General features: G+C 42.1%; 1 protein-coding gene across 7 annotated transcripts in view; it reads left to right on the top strand.

Moving 5' to 3' along the window:
- ZFYVE9 (zinc finger FYVE-type containing 9) overlaps window positions 1-12,987 on the top strand; it is a 213,141-nt gene that overhangs the window by 26,559 nt on the left and 173,595 nt on the right. The window lies entirely within an intron of this gene.

Genomic DNA, 12,987 nt, shown 5'->3' with positions numbered 1-12,987 from the left:
GCCAGGCTGAAGCCAGGGACCTGGATCTTAATCTGGGTCTCCCATGTGGATGACAGGGGCCCAGCTACTTGATATGTTGTCTTCCAGGGTACACATTAACAGGAAGCTGGAATTCAAAGTAGAGATGGTACTGGAAACTAGGCACTTAATAATGGGATGTGAGTTTTCTAATTTGAGTTTTGTTTTTTTTTTTTTTTTGACAGACAGAGAGAGACAGAGAGAAAGGTCTTCCTTCACCCCCCAAATGGCCGCTATGGCTGGCGCTGCGCCGATCCGAAGCCAGGAGCCAGGTGCTTTTCCTGGTCTCCCACATGGGTGGTGCAGGCGCCCAAGCACTTGGGCCATCCTCCACTGCCCTCCCGGGCCACAGCAGAGAGCTGGACTGGAAGAGGAGCAACCGGGACTAGAACCCAGCGTCCATATGGGATGCCGGCGCTGCAGGCGGAGGATTAACCAAATGAGCCATGGTGCCAGCCCCCTAATTTGAATCTTATGTGTTGTACCAAATGCCCACCTCAAGCTGATTCATGAGGAGGGAGAGATTTTAAACAAAAAATCATCAAAGAAAATTCAAAAGAAATATGATGAAAGGAAAAAGAACGCAAAAATTAGCAGTCTTTTGGAGGAACAGTTCCAACAGGATAAGTTTTTTCTTGTGTTTCATAGAGATTGGGCCATTGTAGCTAAACAGTATTGCAAGTGTGGTCTGGCACATTATAAGTGCTCAGTGAATGTTGGTTGAAATGAACTATGTAGTTGATCAGTACAACATAGAACATTATAACCCCCCCAACCCATCCCAGACTAGACATTTCTAATATTGCAGCCTGAGAATGTATTAGCTTGTTCCTGATGACTTTTTTTCTGTAACAGATAGTTCAGTAGTTTGGGTCTTCTTATTTTATTTTATTTTTTATTTATTTATTTATTTTGACAGGCAGAGTTAGGCAGTGAGAGACAGAGAGAAAGGTCTTCCGTTGGTTCACCCCCCAAATGGCCACCATGGCCGGCACGCTGTGCCAATCCGAGGCCAGGAGCCAGGTGCCTCCTCCTGGTCTCCCTTGCGGGTGTAGGGCCCAAGCACTTGGGCTGTTCCCCACTGCCCTCCCGGGCCACAGCAGAGAGCTGGACTAGAAGAGGAGCTACCAGGACAGAACCTGGAGTGCTGGCGTCGCAGGCGGAGGATTAGCCTAGTGAGCCGTGGTGCTGGCCTTCTTATTTTATTTTTAAAAAACTTTTTTTAAAGGTTTATTTACATATTTGACAGGCAGAGTGGCAGAGGCAGAGGTAGAGCCAGAGCCAGAGAGAGGTTTTCCATTCTCTGGTTCACTCCCCAAATGGTCACAGTGGTGGAAGCTGGACCAATCTGAAGCCAGAAGCCTGGAGGTTCCTCCAGGTCTACCACGTTGGGTCGCGAACCCAAGATCTTGGGCCGTCATCTACTGCTTTCCCAAGCCATAGCAGAGAGCTGGATTGGAAGTGGAGCAGCTGGGACTCGAATTGCTTCCCATATGAGATGGCGGCACTTCAAGTCACTGTTTTACGTGCTACATCACAGTGCTGGCCCCTTTAGAAACTTTTTAAAAATTTATTTAAAGGCCAGTGACAGGAACAGAGAGACACATATAGAGAAAGAGATCTTACATCTGCTGGTTCACTCCTGAAATGCCTGTAGAAGCTGGGGCTGGACCAGGCAGAAGTCAAGAGCCAGAAACTGCATTTGGGTCTCCCATATGGTGGCATGGACCCAAGTACTTAAGCCTTTACCTACTGCCTCCCTGATACGGGATGAGGGTGGTGGCTTTAACCTGATGTTTCACAACTTTCATTCCCAAAGCTTTTTTAAATACATGGAGGAAAACTCTGCCCACCCTGAAATCTTTTATTTAAGGAATACAAACTTCATGCATTTCATAAATAAACTTTAGGAATATAGTGATTTTTCCCATTTTACCCACTCTCTCACCCCTCTTACTCCTCCCTCTACTAGTCCCATTCTTATTTTTTACTAAGCTCTATTTTTAATTTACTTTATATACACATGATTAACTCTATACTAAGTAAAGAGGTCAACAAATTGTGTGAAAGAAAAAAAAACTGTTCCTCAGCTGTTGAGACAAGGGCTATTCAAAGTCATTGCCTCTTGAAGTGTTAATTTCACTTCTATAGATTACCTTTTAGGTGCTCTATTATTTATTACAGATCAGGGAGTACATGATATTTGTCCTTTTGGGACTGATTTATTTCATTGAGTATGATGTTTTCTAGTTTCATCCATTTTGTTGCAAACGACGGGATTTCATAATTTTTTTTTTTTACCATTGTGTAGTATTCCATGGTGTACATATCCAGTAATTTCTTTATCCAGTCTTCAGTTGACAGACATTTGGGTTGATTCCTGTCTTAGTGATTGTGATTTGAGCTGCAGTAAACATGCAGGTACAGATAACTTCGTATGCCGATTTCGTTTCCCTTGGATAAATTCCCAGGAGTGGGATGGGCTGGATCATATAGATTCTGAAGTATCTCTACATTGTCTTCCACAGTGGCTGGACCAGTTTACATTCCCACCAGCAGTGGATTAGGGTCCCTTTTCCCACATCCTTGCCAACACTTGCTTGTTGATTTCTGTATGAAAGCCATTCTAATGGGGGTGAGGTGAAACCTCATTGTGGTTTTGATTTGCATTTCCCTGATGGCTAGTGATCCTAAGCATTTTTTTAAAAAGATTTATTTATTTGAAAGGCAGAGTTACAGAGAGGCAGAGGCAGAGGTAGAGAGAAAGAGAGGTCTTCCATCTGCTGGTTTACTCCCCAGATGGCTGTAACGGCTAGAGTTATGCTGATCTGAAGCCAGGAGCTTCTTCCGAGTCTCCCGTGAGGGTGCAGGAGCTCAAGGACTTGGGCCATCTTCTATTGCTTTCCCAGGCGATCTGGATTGAATGTGGAACAGCCGGGACTCGAACCAGCATCCATATGGGATGCCAGCACTGCAGGCAGAGGCTTTACCCACTACTCCACAGCACCAGCCCCAATCCTAAGCACTTTCTTGTGTCTGTTAGCCATTTGGGTTTCCTGTTTTGAAAAGTGCCTGTTTAAATCCTATGCCCATTTCTTAACTGCATTGTTGTTTTGTTGTTGAGTTTTTTGATCTCTTTATGTATTCTGTTTATTAATCCTTGATCAGTTGCATAGTTTGGAAATAATTTCTCCCATTCTGTCAGTTGTCACTTCACTTTGCTGTTTCTTTTGCAGTGCAGGTGCCTCTCAATTTGATGTAATCCTACTTGTCATTTTTGGCTTTGATTGCCTGTGCCCTAGGATCTTTTCCAAAAACTCTTTGCCTATGCCAATGTCTTGCAGGGTTTTCGCAATGTTTTCTAATAATTTGATGGTATTGGGTCTTAGATTTAGGTCTTTGATCCATGTTGAGTGGATTTTTGAATAAGCTGTAAGGTAGGGGTCTTACTTCATACTTCTGCATGTGGAGATCCAAGTTTTCCCAGCACCACTTGTTGAAGACTGTCCTGGCTCCAGGGATAGCTCCTTTATGAAAGATAAGTTGGTTATAGATGCATGGGTTGATTTCTGGTGTTTCTGTTCTGTTTCATTGGTCTATCCATCTGTTTTTGTACCAGAACCAGGCTGTCCTGATTATAACTGCCCTGTAGTATTTCTTGAAGTATGATATTGTGATGCTGCTGGCTTTGTGTTTATTATGTAAGAGTGCTTTAGCTATTTGGGGTCTCCTGTGTTTACATGAATTTCAGCATCATTTTTTCTATATCTGAGGGGAAAGTACTTAGTATTTTGATTGATACTGCATTGAATCTGTAAATTACTTTCGACAGTGTGGACATTTTGATAATATTAATTCTTTAAATCCATGAACATGGAAGATTTTCCATTTTTTAATGTCTTCTATTTCTTTAATGGTTTGTAATTCACATTGTAGAGATCTTTTATGTCCTTGGTTAAATTTATTCCAAGATATTTGATTATTTTTTATAGCTATTGTGAATAGGATTGATCTTAGAAGTTCTTTCTCAGCCATGGCATTGTCTGTGTGTACAAAGGCTACTGATTTTTCTGTGTTGATTTTATATTCTTCCACTTTACCAAAGTCTTTTATGAATTTCAGTAGTCTCTTAGTGGAGTCTTTTGCATCTCATATATATTGAATCATATCTCTGCTATTTGCTAGTTTGACTTCCCAATTTGTATTCCTTTGATTTTTTTTTTTTTTTGGCCTAATGGCTCTGGCTAAAAATTCCAGGAATATATTGAAAAGCAGTGGTGATGAGCCGGCGCCATGGCTCACTAGGCTAATCCTCCGCCTAGCGGCGCTGGCACACCAGGTTCTAGTCCCGGTCGGGGCACCGGATTCTGTTCCGGTTGCCCCTCTTCCAGGCCAGCTCTCTGCTGTGGCCAGGGAGTGCAGTGGAGGATGGCCCAGGTGCTTGGGCCCTGCACCCCATGGGAGACCAGGAAAAGCACCTGGCTCCTGACTCCTGCCATCGGATCAGTGCGGTGTGCCGGCCGCAGCGCGCTGGCCGCGGCGGCCATTGGAGGGTGAACCAACGGCAAAGGAAGACCTTTCTCTCTGTCTCTCTCTCTCACTGTCCACTCTGCCTGTCAAAAAAAAGAAAAAGAAAAGAAAAGAAAAGCAGTGGTGATGGCTGGCGCCACGGCTCACTAGGCTAATCCTCCGCCTAGCGGCGCCGGCACACCGGGTTCTAGTCCCAGTCGGGGCACCGGATTCTGTCCCGGTTGCCCCTCTTCCAGGCCAGCTCTCTGCTGTGGCCAGGGAGTGCAGTGGAGGATGGCCCAAGTGCTTGGGCCCTGCACCCCATGGGAGACCAGGAAAAGCACCTGGCTCCTGCCATTGGATCAGCGCGGTGCGCCGGCCGCGGCGGCCATTGGAGGGTGAACCAACGGCAAAGGAAGACCTTTCTCTCTCTCTCTCTCTCTCACTGTCCACTCTGCCTGTTAAAAAAAAAAAAAAGAAAAGAAAAGCAGTGGTGATGGCTGGCGCCACGGCTCACTAGGCTAATCCTCCGCCTGCGGCGCCGGCACTCCAGGTTCTAATCCCAGTTGGGGCGCCGGTTCTATCCATGTTGCTCCTCTTCCAGTTCAGCTCTCTGCTGTGGCCTGGGATCCATCATTCATTCAGGAGCATATTGTTCAGTCCCCATGTGTTTGCATATGTTCTAGAGATTCCTGAGTTGCTGATTTCCAGCTTCATTCCATTGTGGTCCAAGAAGATGGATGGTATGATTTTGATTTTTTTGAATTTGCTAAGACTTGCTTTATGGCCTAGTATGTGGTATATCTTAGAGAAGATTCCATGCACTGGTGAGAAGATTGTGTATTTTGCAACTGTAGGATGAAAAATTCTATAGATATCTGTTAGGTCCATTTGGTCTATAGTGTAGATTAACTTTTTTTCTTTGCTGATTTTCTGTCTGGTTAATCTGTTCATTGCTGAAAGTGGGGTATTGAAGTCCCCCATTACTATTGTAATGGAGTCTGTGTCTTTCTTTAGTTCCATTAACATTTCTTTTAAATAGCCATGTAACCTGTAATTAGGTACATATATTTACAGTAGTCACGTCTTCCTGTTGAGCCGCCCACAGTGACTGCCCAAAGTCCCAGCCACACCTTGCACCCTCCCACACAGTTACAGTGTTTTCTCAGGCTCTCACAGTCACGAGCACCCAACCCTCTGTCACTTCTCCCAGCCAGACTTGGTGTCTCTTCTCTGCTGGTTGCTGGGCATGCAGACATGAACTGGCACAGTTGTTATGTATGTCCAAAATGGTTGGTGCCTGCCCTCTTGACTAGTTGCAGGATGCTGGTGCCAGGTCATTGGGGAGAGAGAAACTTGCCCCATTTTTTTCCCCTCTAGGTTGGCAGGTGTTCTGTTCCCCTTAGGGCTCCAAGCCGGGCCCATGCCAGGTTCTTCCCATAATTTTTATCGCCAGTGGCTTGGGCTGATGCAGTCTAGTCTCACCTCACCCTCCAAAGCTGGTGCTGAGGCTCTCAGCTGCTGGGGTTCTGAGATGTGTGCATCTTCACCTTCCATGTAGGTCCCAGGGTCTGCCTCCCCGCCAATTTGCATGGAGTTTCCTCTGTGATTTTCTTTCTAACCCTCCCCTGAGATTGCGCTCTGTCTACTTTTTTTTTTTTTTTAAACTATCTCCCCCTACACTAGAGCAGTAAATTCCCTCACTATTCCAACCATCTTGAAAAACTCTGGAGGAAAACTTTTATATAAAAGATCCTGTTAGATACAATTTATTTCATTTTTTTTCTAATTTGATTAGATCTTTAAATACTGATTCTTTGATCCAACAGATCCAGCTGCCACACTTTCTTTATATCACAGATTCTATCATTGTGTCATAAGTGGCCACATCAAAATTGTTAGTAAAAATATTAAACAGGATAAGATCAGTAATCAAGCTGTAGGCCATATCATTAGTGATGTACTTTCAGATGAATAGTACCTATGGTCAAAGCTTTTCAGCCTATTAGGAATTACTGTGTGACCTGAATTTCTACCTTTATTCATTGAAACATAATTAGAAATGTTGTCATGTAAATATCTTGCAGAAATCCAGCAGCCATAAGCAAGACAAAACAAGTGAGGCAAAAAAGGCAGTGAAGCTCTTTGGCCTGATTCAGTGAATCTGGTTATAGAGCATCAGTCTTTTTTCTTTCTACATACTAAGAGCTTGCTTTATTTGCTAATGATTAGCAAGGTGGTCTTGGGGAAGAAAATCAGCATTTCAAGACTTGAGATTTCCCACTAGTAAAAATAATATGATTATCAAGTTCCTAGAGACAGAAGAGGAATGGTGGTTTTTCAGAGCTGAGGAGAGGAGGAAATGTTACTGTTTATCATTACAGAGTTTCAGTTTGGGTGGATGAAAAAGTTCTGGCAATGGATGGAGGTAATGGTTTGTACACTACTGCAGTTATACTTAAAACCACTGATTCATATACTTGAAAATTGTTAAATTTTATGTTGTGCATTTTACCACAAAAATTAAGACTAAGCCAATATTAAACAATAGCAATGCAAAGGAGCTACTGGCCTCTTCATGTTTTTAGTTAGGAGCTACTGGTCCTGTTTTTAATTATATAAATATAATAAAAAATCAGTATTAGGCTTAATGGTGAAGCGCTGAAAAAATTTTTGTTAAAGTCAAACAAAAATATCCACTGTCACTTCTTTTGGGGAAACTACCAATGTAATTAGACAAAAGGAAAAAAAGTAAAAGACAGCTTCAGGAAAAAAAAAAGACAACAAGCAACTTGATGGAGAGATCCCCACTGGACTCCTTCAACTTTGAATTGGAGAAATAAAAGTCCCACTGGAAGGATAGTGAACAATCTGCAAGGGTAGATGCCTGTATGAGTACCTGTATATGAAGAAACCAATATAAATCAGTTGAAATGGGGTGGAACATATGATTGAGTTAGAGAATCCACAGAATTCCTATTGAGAATGGGTAAATGAGAAATAAAGGGAAAGTTAGCTGCCCTGCTGTATCAGCGAACTTCAGTCAGAGCACTTATTTGTGTATTTGCTTCTGTTGAAATTCTGCTAATGGTACCATATTGGTTTAGAACTCTGGATTTTTCTAGTATAAGTTTAAGATTTTGATTTCAATTCAATAGTTAGTGGTCAACATAGTTCCTAAAACATAATAAATGATTGAGATTATAAGAATTCTAAGTCATAATAGCAAACTTGATTATTGTCTGGACTGTGCTACCCATTATTGGAGAGTTGGAAGCATATCTTATAGCTTACCTAGCTCCTTGTCTGTGAATTCTTTTTTGCTGCTTGCATTCTGTTTTAACTCCTTCCCTCTTTGAAATTATAATAGTTAATGGGAAAAACATGTCTGAGTTCACTTATTAAACAATTGTGCAAGTACTTCCTTGACACAGTTATCCTCTTTGGTATGTAGCAGAAGTGTTTTATTTGTACTTCTCATTTTGTCACACAAAATATTAAAAAGACATTTACTTAAGAGCTGAGATTTAACAGTGTTTTTTATTGTTTCATCAATTAAGTGAAACTTTTTTTTAAACAAGGTGCATGGTGTGAAGAACAGGATTACTATTACAATTTGATATTGCTGCCTTGATTTATGCTAAGGTGCAAGCAGTTCTATCCAACCATTGCTATTGCATCTTCTCTGTACTTGTCAACATAGTGAAAAGGGCATATTAAGGCATTATTTCATAATGTTGTTAATGAAAATAGTTTTGATCTTTTATAATTCCTGAAAGGATTTTGTGGATTCCTAGGAGTCTGGACCACATTTTGATGAATTTAGGCTATTCCAGAGATTCTCAATTTTGTGTATAGATACCTTCAAGCAACCTCTACTTTACATCATAGCACTGCCTAGCTTGTTTTAAAAACTCATAAATTCAACAGTTTGATTAGGTCAACTCTGAGTGTTTGACTTATAATTCTTTAAAAAATAGTTTTGGCAGCAGGTTAAGTTGCCATTTGGAACTTGTATATTCCATATTGGAGTGCCTGGGATTGAATCCCACTTCCACCTCTACTTCTGATCTGGCTTCCTGCTCATGTGCCTGGGAGGCCCAGTTCCCTGCCACCCATGATCTGGCTTCCTGCTCATGTGCCTTGGAGGCCCAGTTCCCTGCCACCCATGTGGGAGACCTGGATGGAGTTCTGGGCTCATGAGTTTGGCTTGGCCCAGCACTGGCTGTTGAGAGCATTTGGGGTGTAAACCAGTGAATGGAAGATCTCTCTCTGTCACTCTCCCTTTCAGATAAATTTTTTATTTATTGTTGTTCTTTAAAAATTATTTTTTGAAAGGCAAAGTTATACAAAGGGACAGGCCGAGAGAGAGAGAGAGAGAGAGCGAGAGAGCAAGCGAGTGAGCCATCTGTTGGTTCTCCTGCCAAATGGCCACAATGGCCAGGGCTGGGCTAGACTGAAGCCAGGAACCAGGAGCTTCATATGGGTCTCCCACATGGGTGCAGGGACCCAAGCACCTGGGCCATCCTCTGCCGTTTTCCCAGGCACATTAGCAGGGAGGTGGATTGGAGGTGGAACAGCCAGGACTTGAACTGGTGCCCACATGGGATGCTGTCACTGCAGGTAGTGGCTTTGCCCACTGTACCACAGTGCTGGCCCCAATATATTTTTTTTTAAGATTTATTTTATTTATTTGAAAGGCAAAGTTAGAGATTGAGATCTTCCATCTACTGGTTGACTCCCCAAATGGCTGGGGCTGAGAACTCCATTCAAGTATCCCACATGGATGACAGGGGCCCAAGTACTTGGACCATCTTCTGCTGCTGTTTCAGGTGCATTAGCAGGGTGCTGGATCAGAAGTAGAGTAGCTGGGACTTGAATTGGCACTTACAATGTACGCCAATGTTGCATGTGGTGACACTCTGTGCCGTGATGCTGGCCCCTCAAATTTTTTATAACAAGAATAAAAATACAGTTTTAAGGCTTGCATTCAGTACTTCATTACTTTGAACAAATCTTAAAAAGTATAGTTGTTGATTTTTTTGACATTTAGATCCTAAGACATTCTTGTAATAAAAATATTTGTTTTTGTAGCTCCTTTGGGAAAAGGCAAAGAAATTTAGGAATATTTTCAGCAAGCTATTGAAGTGAAAGCAGTTGGAATTAGTTTCATTTTCTCATTGTGTGTGTTATACAGTGATTAGTGTGAGATTTGGGGTCACGTTGGGAGTAAGATGGGACTTCTTTTTAGTGTAGTCCTATTTAAGGAAACTGTTGCTAAAATCTCTTCACAAGTAGGGGCTGGTGTTGTTACACAGTGGATTAAGGCACTGCTTACCATGTCCCTCATCCCATATAGGAGTGCCTGTTTGAGTCCTAACTGCTCTGCTTCTGATTCAGCTTCCTGCTAATGTGCCTGGGCAAGCAGAAGATGACCCCCAGATAGGGTTCTAGGCTCATGGATTCTGCCTGGCCTAGCCCCAAGCTGTTGTGGCCATTTGGGAAGTGAGCCAGTGGATGGAAGATATTTCTCTCTCTCTCTCTCTCTCTCTCTCTCTGACTTTCAAATAAATGAAAATAAATCTTAAAAAATTTTTAGGAAGTTTTGTATTGATTTTTGCTGGAAATAATTGGTAACTGACCGGTCCTAATCTGTTCTCTCAATGAGCTCTTTGTTCTCATCTATTATTCTTCATCTCACTGAATTTGCTCTTCATCATTGTGTTTCCTCCAGAACGCTCTTCTACAAAACATTTACAGGGTAGTTCTCTGACATTCAGTTTTTGACATAATGTCCCCTCTCAGTGAGATCTTCCCTGGCTAACTTCTCTAAATTTGAAACCTCCAATCTTTCCTCTCTCTTGCTTTCTTTATTTTCCATCTTATCAAGTAGCATCTAGCATACCACATACCGTCTAGCATTCCATACCACAAGATTAACTTGTTTATTAGCTATTTTCACTCAGTAGAATGTAAGCTTCCCCAGGGGCCAAGGTTTTGCCTGATTGCTTGCTGTTTCATCTCCAGTAAGCTCATTTTATACAGTTGAATGGATTTGTCAACCAGAAAAGCTCTTTTTTTTTTTTTCCTGCAGAATATATTTTTCTATCCTGTTTTTTCAAAGATTTATTTATTTGGAAAGTAGAGTTATGTAGAGAGAGGGAAAGACAGAGAGGAAGATCTTCCATCCACTGGTTCACTCCCCAAATGGCTGCATCTGCTGGGCCTGGGCCTGGGCCGGGGCCTGGGCTGGGGCCTGGGCCGGGGCCTGGGCCGGGGCCGGGCTGAAGCCAGGAGCTTCATCTGGGTCTCTCACATGGGTGCAGGGATCCAAGGACTTGGGTTGTCTTTTGCTGCTTTTCTTCGTGCATTAGCAGGGAGCTGGATCAGAAGTAGAGCAGCTAGGACTTGAACCAGCACCCATATGGAATGCCAGTACTACAGGCAGCAGTTTAATATACTATACCACAGCTATGGCCCTAGAAATATATTTTTGTTACATGCTGGAACAGTTGTATATATTGAAACTGCCAAGAATTAGTTTGTATTTTTTACAGGTTTTACTTAAGATTAAAAAAAAAAGTTTTCTTCCTCTTTTTTCCCCTAATTCTTCCAAGTCCTACTTTTAATACTCAGTTCAAAGCTTATCTATGAAGCCTTACCAGATAATTCTAAACTGTAATGATTTTTGTTTCCTCTTGGTTTTTATAACACATTTGCATATATTGCATTTTAATATTTGATATTTCTGAATGGTGACCTATATATTTTGTGTTTTTTTAATATTTTATTTATTTATTTTAAAGATTTATTTATTTATTTGAAAGAGTTACAGAGAGGAGAGGCAGAGAGAGAGAGAGAGAGGTCTTCTATCCGATGGTTCACTCCTCAACTGGACGCAATGGCAGGAGCTGTGTCGATGATGCCAGGAGCCAGGAGCTTCTCCAGGTCTCCTATGTGGGTGCAGGGGCCCAAGGACTAGGGCCATCTTCTATTCCCCTGCTAGGCCATAGTAGAGAGCTGGATTAGAAGTGGAGCAGCCGGGTCTCGAACCAGTGCCCATATGGGATGCCAGCGCCTCAGGCCAGGGCGTTAACCCACTGCGCCACAGCGCTGGCCCCCTGTTCCAATCTTATATGCTGTGACCAATAAATGGAATTTGTTTTGGTATGGCTTAAATGAGTTTGAAATCCATTAGAAGTGAATCGTGGTATCTAGATTACATAAAGAATCATTGTGCCTGAGAAGGCTCTTAACTTCAGTGGGGCAGTGGTTTGTTGTAGGGAAATAATTGTGTAAGTCACAGTGAACTATAGCAGTTTGAACATGGCTGAAATAAAGTGTTTAATCACTTTTCTATCATATTAATGTTTATTGACATTAAAAAGCAGATTATAGTGTAATAATTTGGATTGTCCTTAGAAGAATTTGAGCCACTACCCATTATTATTAAATTATTAATAATATCTAAATTTTATACAGCCAAGTCCTAACCCATATCTGATTTAGGAGGAAGAAGCAGAGAAGTATCCATTATGTTATAGTCTGTGGATATTATATCTTTTTTAATCCTCATAGCAATTTTTTGAGAGGGTTGTTGGTATTCTCACTTTATCAGATATTTCCTAATGTGGTTCAGGTCAATGGTTGGTGCTCTTTTCATTTCTTGACATTTTTTTTCAGTCTTTGATTCAGCAAATTTGCCAGGTTTGAGTTGTAGCCATGATCCAGTCAGGCATGATCCTTTCCCCTCATGAAGTAAATTGCCTGGTGGAGGTCTTTCACTGATACTGTCTTTGAGTTATATTTCAAATGATAGTGATGACTGTTTGTGGAATACTTTAGAAAGTATTTTTCCATTGTCATTTAATTTTATAATCCTTACTGTGATCTTATAACCCAGAGAGATTAAATTTTATTAATATTATCCTAATTTGAAAACAGAAATTGAGATTTAGGAATATTAAGATCTTATAGTTGGGGCCGGCGCTGTGGCTCAGTGGGTTAAAGCCCTGACCTGAAGTGCGGGTATCCCATATGGGTGCCAGTTCGAGACCCGGCTGCTCCAGTTCCGATCCCGCTCTCTACTATGGCCTAGCAGGGGAGTAGAAGATGGCCCCAGCCGAAGGAAGAACTCTCTCTCTCTGTCTCTACCTTTCTCTGTAATCTGTCTTTCAAATAAATAAAATAAATCTTTTTTTAAAAAAAAGATCTTATAGTTAGGGGCCAACACTGTGGCATTGTGGGTGGGGCCACCACTTGTAGTGCCGGTATCCCACATGGGCTCCAATTCAAGTCTCGGCTGCTCCACTTCCGATCCAGCTCTCTGCTATAGCCTGGGAAAACAGTAGAAGATAGCCCAAGTATTTGGGCCCCAGTACCTGTGTGGGAGGCCCAGAAGAAGCTCCTGGCTCCTGGCGTGGATCACCGCAGCTCTGGCCATTGTGGTCATTTGGGGAG

This window comes from Oryctolagus cuniculus, chromosome 7, assembly GCF_051225735.1.
Source record: "Oryctolagus cuniculus isolate XC-2025 breed Fujian yellow rabbit chromosome 7, ASM5122573v1, whole genome shotgun sequence".
NCBI lineage: Eukaryota > Metazoa > Chordata > Mammalia > Lagomorpha > Leporidae > Oryctolagus > Oryctolagus cuniculus.
Note: the sequence above shows the minus strand (reverse complement) of the source record. Positions and strands in the feature narration are given on the sequence as shown.